This window comes from Trematomus bernacchii, unplaced genomic scaffold, assembly GCF_902827165.1.
Source record: "Trematomus bernacchii unplaced genomic scaffold, fTreBer1.1, whole genome shotgun sequence".
In the NCBI taxonomy this organism is placed as follows: Eukaryota; Metazoa; Chordata; class Actinopteri; order Perciformes; family Nototheniidae; genus Trematomus; species Trematomus bernacchii.
In genome coordinates, this window is record NW_022987802.1 from 757,895 (window position 1) to 767,385 (window position 9,491).

The window sequence follows — 9,491 nt, forward strand, 5'->3', positions numbered from 1 at the left end:
CACTTTATTTTTATATTTATATACATTTGTTGTGAACGAAAACTTAGCGTGAGGAAAGGCATGTGTGGCGTGAGTGCGTGAGATATGTGTTAATTGCGTGACTCTCACGCTCAATGCGTGAGTGTTGGCAGCCCTGCAAGTTACTTTCAAATCACAAAAGTCCAAGAAATAAACGGCCGTGGGGTCTTATGGCGCGTTTCCACTACAGCGCGGAGCACGGTTTAAGAGGGCCGTCTTTGGTTGCGTTTCCACTTGGCCTAGTACCGGCTAGCGGGTCCTAATTCACAGTTTTTCTGGCCTCATAAAATCGTGGGTCTAGGGCCAGAGACAACGAGGCTGAGTCGGGCTGAGTATGCTAAACTAGAGAGAGAATCGCTGGCAAGGGGGCTACAACTACAACAAGATGGACATATTTGACCGTGATTTAATTGTAATACACGTTTCAAAATGATGCCGAAGTAACAACATACTGATACCGGTTAGTAAAAACCATGAATTAATGCTTTGACAAGTCTGCAGACAGACGGCAGGCGAAAAACCTTTTAAAATGTGTGTTTTCTAAATGGAGATTGGCTAAGCTAACGCAGTATATGCTCCGACCGTCCACACTCAGAACAACGGCCTATACAGACATAAATAAAGCAGCGACTGTATTCACCATGACACAGGCAGTCTGTGGTTTGTACTTGTTTCACTTTTGTCTAGTTTCTGAACAGATATGAGGAGCTGTGAGCTCTGAGTGCTAACAGCTAACGGCTGATGTTTTGGGGCATGTTGCGCTGTCGGGTGCTGACCAATCACGAAGCGTCATTTCTTGACTGGCAGTAAAAACAACCAATCACAGCAGTGCTTCTCTGGCTGGCTCTGTCCAATCACAAACAAGAAGTGTTCTCCCTAAAGGAATACCCTTTCCGTATAAGTTTAAATGCTGTGGTGTTTTGTGAAATGCTGTGGTGGTTCCCAGTGTGCGAAAAAGCACCCGTCCCACCGCCCGGGACGTGTTATTTACAATGTCGGACAAGTGACGTTTTTAGCCCTCATTTATTGACAAATTATTGATAAACTCAGTTTACAAAATGCAGAACTCATTCGCAAATTGTCCGTGTCCGCCATTGTTCGTTTAGAAATGTTAGTTTCGGTTCTGCTTGTCGATTCCTAAGGAAATGCATCTCGCCGCTTTCTGTACTGTTAGACGGGGGCGGGGCAGTGCGGGACGTGTAGCACAGTGGCAGGGTTGGGAAGCAAAACTCGGTTCCGAGTAGGAACAAATAACAATTGTCCGGTACCGGGATTAATAAGAGTTGTGAGGACAGGAGGCCGAGCCCCGCAGCTCTCTCTCTCTGCTCCGGATCATCTGATCGCTGCACGGTGCAGTTCAGCGTCTCTCTCTCTCCCTCTCTCTTTCTACACACAGCGGACCCGCTGCCCGTTTAACAGCCTAATCTTTGTCAAACTTTCTTATGTTCTTTCTTTAACACGTAATGAAGGTTATTAAGCGTTTTAGCTCCTACGTTGTTAATATTGACACCATTTCCTTTATGAAGTAAAGCAGCCTCCCTGTCTGTGTCCTCGCGCTGTCCTCACATCCCCCGACCCCCAGACTCGGAGGAGCACAGGGATGTCAGTATTGTTTATGAAGCAGGGTATAGAAAATACATTATTGAAATGAAAATAGTATTTATTTACAAACAGTGAGCAGCTGCAGCATGTGTATTGCAGGACATGTGTAAGCATGCAAGCGTCTTTGAGTTGTAGAAAAGCGCTAGGCCTATAGGCTATAAATATAATGTATTATTATTATTAGGCCTATGTGTTGGACATGTGTGGTTGGACTCTGTCTCACAGGCAGGTTGCAGTGTAACATCAGAGGAGACTGGGCCAATTGTACATTCTCAAACTGCACCACATTGAACTAACTAAACAATGCAGAGATTATTTTTATATAATTGTATTCAATAACCGTAAGAAATTAAACAGTATGAAGTGATTTCTAAATATGAATACAGATTTGACTTAATGTTTTCATAAATATGTTTTTCTCCCAGTTTGTCATGGGACTTATTTTTACCCTCTCAAAGAACCGGAATCGAGAACCGAAAATAACCGGAATCGAAAAGCAGAACCGGAATCGTTAAAATCCAAACTATACCCAACCCTAGGTATGTGTGATGCAGTAAAATCTTACCGCTCACTTACGTTAGCGGTGACGTAAAAATCGTGGGGAAAAGTAAAATACGTTGGCGAAGAAGAAGATTCCAGTGGCCCCAATTTTTGTCCATTCTGGACAAGTGAAAAATGTATTCGGACAAGTAAATTGCCAAACTCACTTGTCCATGGACAAGTACTCTCTAAAGACTTTTTCTCACACTGGTTCCTGAAATGCTGTGGTGTTTCCTGAAATGCTGTGGTGTTTCCTGAAATGCTGTAGCGTTTTGTGAAATGTTGTTTTGACTTGCACTTCAGGGCCACTGTAGATGTCAGTGTTGTGTCACATCTTGTTCTCACTGCCCCAAACAGGACAAAAATCTTCAGGGTCAAATACGAGTTGCCCAACCTTTACCAGTGGCCAATCAGAAAACGTTCATAAGTTGAATTCTTAAGTTACTAGTATTACGTGGAGGCCTCTAGTTATTTGTTATTATTACAGTTATTGACTGTGATCTTAAATCCAATATGAGTCTGCCATGACTGTTCTTTCTAAATGACATAAGGTCCCGTAATGATAATCCTGTGTGAATATGGCTTTACAAATCATTTGTGAAAGTTTTGGAGAGCACTGTCAAATGATGCCATCCTGAAGATTGGTTTGCCAGATTGTACAATTCTCATTTAACAAATCTGTTATTTGGGCGGAAGGACTAGTTGAACAGATTGTGTAAGATTTCTTGAATTTGCCTTAGTTTTCTCTCCCAAGTAAAACAGATGGTTTGTTTATCATTCACTATTGTTCCTCTGCCTGTTGGGACAGTGTTGCCTTGTCCCTTGATCTCAGCAGTGAAGTTATTTTGTAAAATCGTAATCAGTAGCAAATTTTACAAAACTACATATACGTTTCAGATTTAAAGGACAATGTGTTCAAATGTCTGACTGTGGCAACCCAGGACAATGGACAATTTGGCTCAATAATGCACGCTGGCACTCAATCATACCTTTGGGATTGTTACACAGACAGAAAACGTATTTGAAAGATACAGTTATCACAGAATTTCCACACATAATGGCTTAATTAAGCAAACGTGACATTTTTCCAATAGTGTGTTGTTTCCACGAAATCTCACCAAAAACAAGTGGTTCACTCTGTGACACAAGTAGTTAGTAGAGTCAATGTAGAGTTAGAAGAGAGAAATGTTAATGTAGAGTTAGAGTGAATGGACAGTAGGTGAGTGTTTTTGTAACTGTAGTTCCACACACCTGTCAAATAAATCAATCTGTGATTATAGTTCTTGCATTGTTTGTTTTGTGAAGGAAGTAATACCTTGTCTTAGGTCATGTTCACACCAGCCTTGTTTAGTCTGGTTGAATCGAACCCTGGTGCGTTCAACCGCTTGGTGCGGTTCGGCCTATAAGCTAGGCTATATTTGCTTGTGACTGCTCACCTCACTGGTCCCCTGTGTACAACAAAAGGCTGTGGTACAATCTGATCAGAGCCCTCCTTACTGCAGTCTGTCATTATATGTGTTTATAATGTTTTAACACACCAAAGAAGAGGACTATTAGGTGTGAATGCAACCTTAGTTTCCTGAAAGAGTGAATACTTAGGACATAACACAGTATGGCTTATAATACTGTTTAATACACAAGGGAGGTATCAAGACTAGAAAGCAAAGACAGAATATGGTATGTAAATGCATGAAACAATGGGAATGGCTGTGAGGGATGCAGGAGGAACAGGGCCATGCAGGGACAGCAGGACCAGGGACAGCATTGGGAGGCCTAAAGATGGGAGCCACATCCATACAGCAAGAAAGAAACACCAACCACTCACACAGACAGAGGAGAAAGGGTTAGTAACAAAACATGGGAGAAGAGAAGGTGGTGAGGATTTAAGAAACTGAGAGAGACATATACACCGGCATAGACTTTAAATTAAATACAGGGGCCTGCAGGCAGGGACTGAAACATATCATTATAGAATATTACATAAATAAGGTTTTAGGATTCAACAATCTCTTATCTCTTTGGATAACTGGACTTAAACTCACACTGTACATTTTACATGTATACTTAATTTAATATTCCATTCCTACACACTTAATGTATATAATATCCTGCTTTATATTTATTTTGTTTACTGTAAATTGGTATTTCAACATGTATATTTTCTACTTTTTGAATGCTGTTTTATTTCTATTTTTGATGTTTACATTTTAGAATTGTTTATTTCTAGTCTTTTCATTTCTCTTATGTGCAATGCCAATCTTTAATGCTGTGGGCCATAGGGCTCATAAAAGGTTTTTGAGAAGAAAACTTGTCAAAACTGCTGGGAAAAACACACACTTAAATCTGCCTAGCAACTGGCCGGTCCTCACAACACCGACCAAATTCACCACTTGTGTGAAAATTTGTGTTTTAACATTTTAAGTGACTTTCTGACTCACTACCCCCATCTTGTGTTAGAGATATTTTTTTCATCTTTGTGGCTATAGCAGAAAGGGGGGTCCTCACACCCTGCCCTTGGGTCATGGTCCTCACAATAATAGCAAAACGTGTGTGTGTGTGTGTGTGTGTGTGTGTGTTTGCCAACTTTTATAATTAGCAGCAACACAATCTCTTGTAAGAATTGCTTTTGGTGTATTTTGATTCCGATTCCTCGTGGACAGAAGACTTTTTTGAAATCGACTTCGGTTTCGTCTCCGTTTGGACGGGGCCTAAGTATGTTAAAGATTTATCCCAGAAAAGTGCCGTAAATTGCACATTGACTGTGTGTGTGTGTGTGCAGGGCCGGCCCTAGACTTTTGGGGGCCCTAAGCAAGCTTTGGCTTGGGGGCCCCCCTCACTCTAGCGTGTTCTCACTTCACACAACACGGAACCAACTTTTGTCTTATGATGTTAGCATAAGCACACATATTGTATAAATAAGCATGTAAACACCGTGGACCTAACATCCTCTCGGGGGGTCCTCACATCCTCTAGGGGGGACCTCACCTCTAGGGGGGGTCCGGGGGCATGCTCCCCCGGGAAGATTTATTTTTAAATATTGAAGTTAAAAGCATCAATCTGGTGCACTTTGAGAGCAAAATGAAGAGATCTATGGATACATCTCTCAACACCCATATGAAACAGAACTGGAAACAGATTTTTCTTTATGGATATTTTACAAATCACTCCCCTTTTAAAACTGTATTCTTGTTTTGTCATATAGTATTTCATAACTGTTTTTCGTTTATTTTCTCTGGCTGTCCATCTCATAATGTTCACATAGAAACTCGCTGTCAATAGGAATATCATTCAGAAGAATTATAATTTCATGCAAAAATCTGTCACAAAAAGAGGTTGCACATTTACATTCAGGTGTTGTTATGGCAACGTCAGTGGCCAAACAGCCACATTTACTGCTGCAAATACGTTCAAACATGCTGTCGACACGTAAAGCAGTGGCAACTATGCCACCATTTCAGCTGACCTTTCCTCAGAAATACTGTCACATAACATCCATATATTTCAGTGCTAGGTTGATGCTTAGCTAAGCTAACTATGAAACACTTTAACTGACAGGACTCAGGATCAACTGTGTACTGTAAGGTAGCTTCTAGCTTTATGTCGAACAGTAAGTCAACATTTCCCAGAGAGCTTTCTTTGAAATCACCAGGTAACGCTAAAAAACATTACATTTAGATTGTATGACAAAGTGTTTATTTAATATATCTGGCTAGCTATAGCTACTTGCTAACGGTTTAGCTTACCCCCGCGATTCAAAGTAACGTCAACGTAGCTGTAATTTCTCCTGGCTCAAGTGCTGGCTCTGGGGTTGTTGTGTGAACCACTTGAGAATTGTCGTCTTTTTTAAGAACAAATGTTCTTATGTCCATCTTCAAAAACTCTGAGTCTGAGACTGACAGTTTATTTTAAACATTGTCACAGCTCACAGGATAGGTACCTGTCAGCCAATAAGACAGATGTTTATATAATATAATACATGACTTTGAGAGTAGGCAATCTAGTCATATTAACAAAATTAATTAAACCTACTTATCACGGCGACGGTGTACTGAGATAAAAAAATTAAAAAAAAATAAAAAATCCGGGGCCCTAAGCGGCCGCTTATGTCGCTTAATGGGTCGGGCCGGCTCTGTGTGTGTGTGTGACCTCTCTTTGCAACATTTTTTTGCACCTCTCTGCCTTCATTGCTGCAGATTACCTGCTTTCTCTTGGGCATATTTTCAAGTCTCTTGAGCCTTTTCCTGAGATTGACCATCTCATTGGTCCTCTCCAGAAGCTTTTCTTCCGTGTGACGCAACTTTGACCTCAATCTCAAAAGGGTTTTCTTTCTTTTGCTCCTATTTTTGTGCAATTTCTTTGGTGTTGACATCATCGGACCGTGTGTCTCTTGATAGGTATCTCTTTTTTTTTTAGCAGCTGAGTTTGTTTCAGGGGCATTGACTTGCTGATTGATTGTTGGTTGATGATGTTGTTCATCCTCTTCCTCAATGGGTGGTGTTATATCCAATACAGCGCTTAGCTGTTTCTTTCTTTTGTAATATTGTTCAGAGTTTTTCCTCCACTGTTTTTTCTTCCTTTCATGTTGCTTCTTTGTCAGATCTTGAGTTTTTTTTATTTGACCATTTTGTTTTCGTTTTTGATATCTGAAAATGGAAATGAAGCATGACATCAAATGAGCATGTCTTCAAAAATAGGAAAACATTTATATGACACAAATATATAATCCTACAGTCGAGCTGAATGGCTTTCAGACTGTGTGGACATCCTATGGTTCAAACTTGCACACAAACTAGCTTCAATGTGTAGACATGGATATGTGTAAACTTCCTAACTTTTTTTTATATTGACTTCTGAGATTATACTCTTGCTATAACCTCTCAAACCCCTAACCTTTCTCTCTCCTTCCTTCTGTATTCTTCCAGCAGTTCTGTGTCGCTGTAAATCTTTTCTCTGAATTTTGTCAGCCTAGCCTTCGCTAAAGATTTATTTTTCTCATTTGCTGACTGTCTGCAATGAAACAACACATTACTCACATTTCAAAAGTTGGTACAAATATTTAAATAAAAATGTACAACATGTCATTTTTGCCACTATGGGACTGTCAATCCAACCAATAACAAAATAAAGCAAAGCAGACCCTGGGAACTTGTACACTGAACAACCTAAATGCTAACCTTAGCTTTGATGATCATTATATTTAACTTAGGCCTAATTATTTTCAGAATAACCGAGTAAATCTGATAAATAAATAATGAATCACTTAATAAAGCCCTTTAAATAAAAATAAAAATATCTTTATGAAAGCAGGACAGTGAGGCTAAAGGCTAACGTCAGCTCAAAAATAGAGTTAAAAACCACCTTGTATATTATATATAATATATAATATCAACATACATACTGTATGGTTAACTTCTCATTACCGATACAGAAGTTATCTCGACCACAACTGACCTTAAATTGTAGCGGTAAGTGAGAAAGGTGTTGCGGTGTATGAGGAGCATTAGCATTTCTTGCTAACAATAGGGAAGCCATGATGAGTAAGCACATTTTTACTCAATGTACATTAATGGACATAACTTAAGTATATTTTCATAAAAAATTATAAATCTAACTTTTTTCTGAATGTTTAAAAACAACTGTTTCAGTAATGAGAAACGATATTGTCGTGTACGTAGTCTTACGAGAGAAAGTTTAACTTAAGTGGAGAAATAAAAAGAGATATGGTAGCCATCTTGAATGAACTTGCAGATGTGCTCCTTCATTCAAAATCAAACTTTATTTAAAATGATCTTTGTGTCTGTAAACGAGTAGTATGAAGCTGCAGCGTCGGAGGCTGCAGTCTCAGGACCCTAGTTGTTTTGCAACATCGCCACCTAGTGAGCAGGAGACATGAATATGAACGACAACGCAGAGAGTGTGAGTAGTGTGAAGTGCTTTTAAAGTTTTATTTGTTTAACATTAATAACAATTCCGGTGTCTTGAAATGAAGTGTGATTAGCTAACATTAACTATGATAGTCTTAAGGCAATACAAACAAACATCTGTTAGCTTATGATAGCTTCTAACAGTATTAAAGGCACTAAAAACAATTATTTGTTAGCTATAGCTTTCGGCAAAAGCATTAGCTTCATTAGCATATTTGATTATTTGTTTAATGAAACTGTAGCGTGATTTTGGCAAGCCCAACTAGGTGTCCTACATTAATTGTTGATTTAATCACTAATTACAGTAAGAGTGTGAGTAATGTGAATCATGTTGTTTGTTTAAAGTTAACAACTATTCTGGTGTATTCAATTGGACAGCAATACAAGCAACACGTGCTAAATGTCATCTGTTAGCCTATGATGATGACTCGCTGCAAAACCAACTGTTAGCCTTTTTGTTTATTTGTTTAATGAAACCGTATGTTATGGTTATGTTATTTAGCAGAGGCTTTTATCCAAAGTGACTCACAAAAAACATAAAATAACCATAATTAACATTAGAATATCAATACAAATAGTTACATTACTTATTACATTTTTAACAGGGTAATTAGTCATCTGTAACCTACTACATTTAAAAAAAGTAAACTTCCCAACCCTGATCATTAATTATAGTCAGCTAATTAATTAAACTTCAAAGGATGACAAAAGCATGTCAATATGATCTGTCTGTCCGCTACATTAAATCAGCAGTAGCCTAATATAAGTTCTGTCTTCAGTGTAAATGCTTCTTTAATAGTCATTGTATTACTATTTGAATTCATTGTAAATAATCTTAACTGTGCTGACTGCCTGTTTACTGTTTATCAGACAGTCTCATCATTTTGACATGTTTTGTAATATTGCATGAGGTGTTTTAGTCAGTTATTATGTCGGCCTATTCTGTAGGTTAGAATATTATGAAGTTGATTGACTAAGAGTAAGGTCAGCTAAATTAAGGAAGGTTTTGTTGTTTTTCTGTCTGAATTGTAATTTTCTTATGACATTCTACTTCAGGTGTCGTCAACTGGAATATCTTCACAGAGGGACACAAACAGGAATTTAGGAAGGCCTACCAAATTTCCAGGTGCTTTCAGTGCGACAACCTGTATAAGGACGTTGGCACAGGCTACCGGGGAAGTGGACGGCGAGGAATATTACAGGGTTTTTACTCAGAAGAGGGCTTCCCGGGGTACTGCAGCTGGAGCTGTTGTCTGGTGGTTGAGGGAACAGCAGACCCCGCCTCACCCCAGTGAACAATCCACAGTGTGGAAATTGTGCCCAATAAATACAAATGTATTTTGTACTGAAATGCCTCTCGTCAAATTGCATGTTTATCTTTTGCAGCCTGGTGCATAAACACACTAA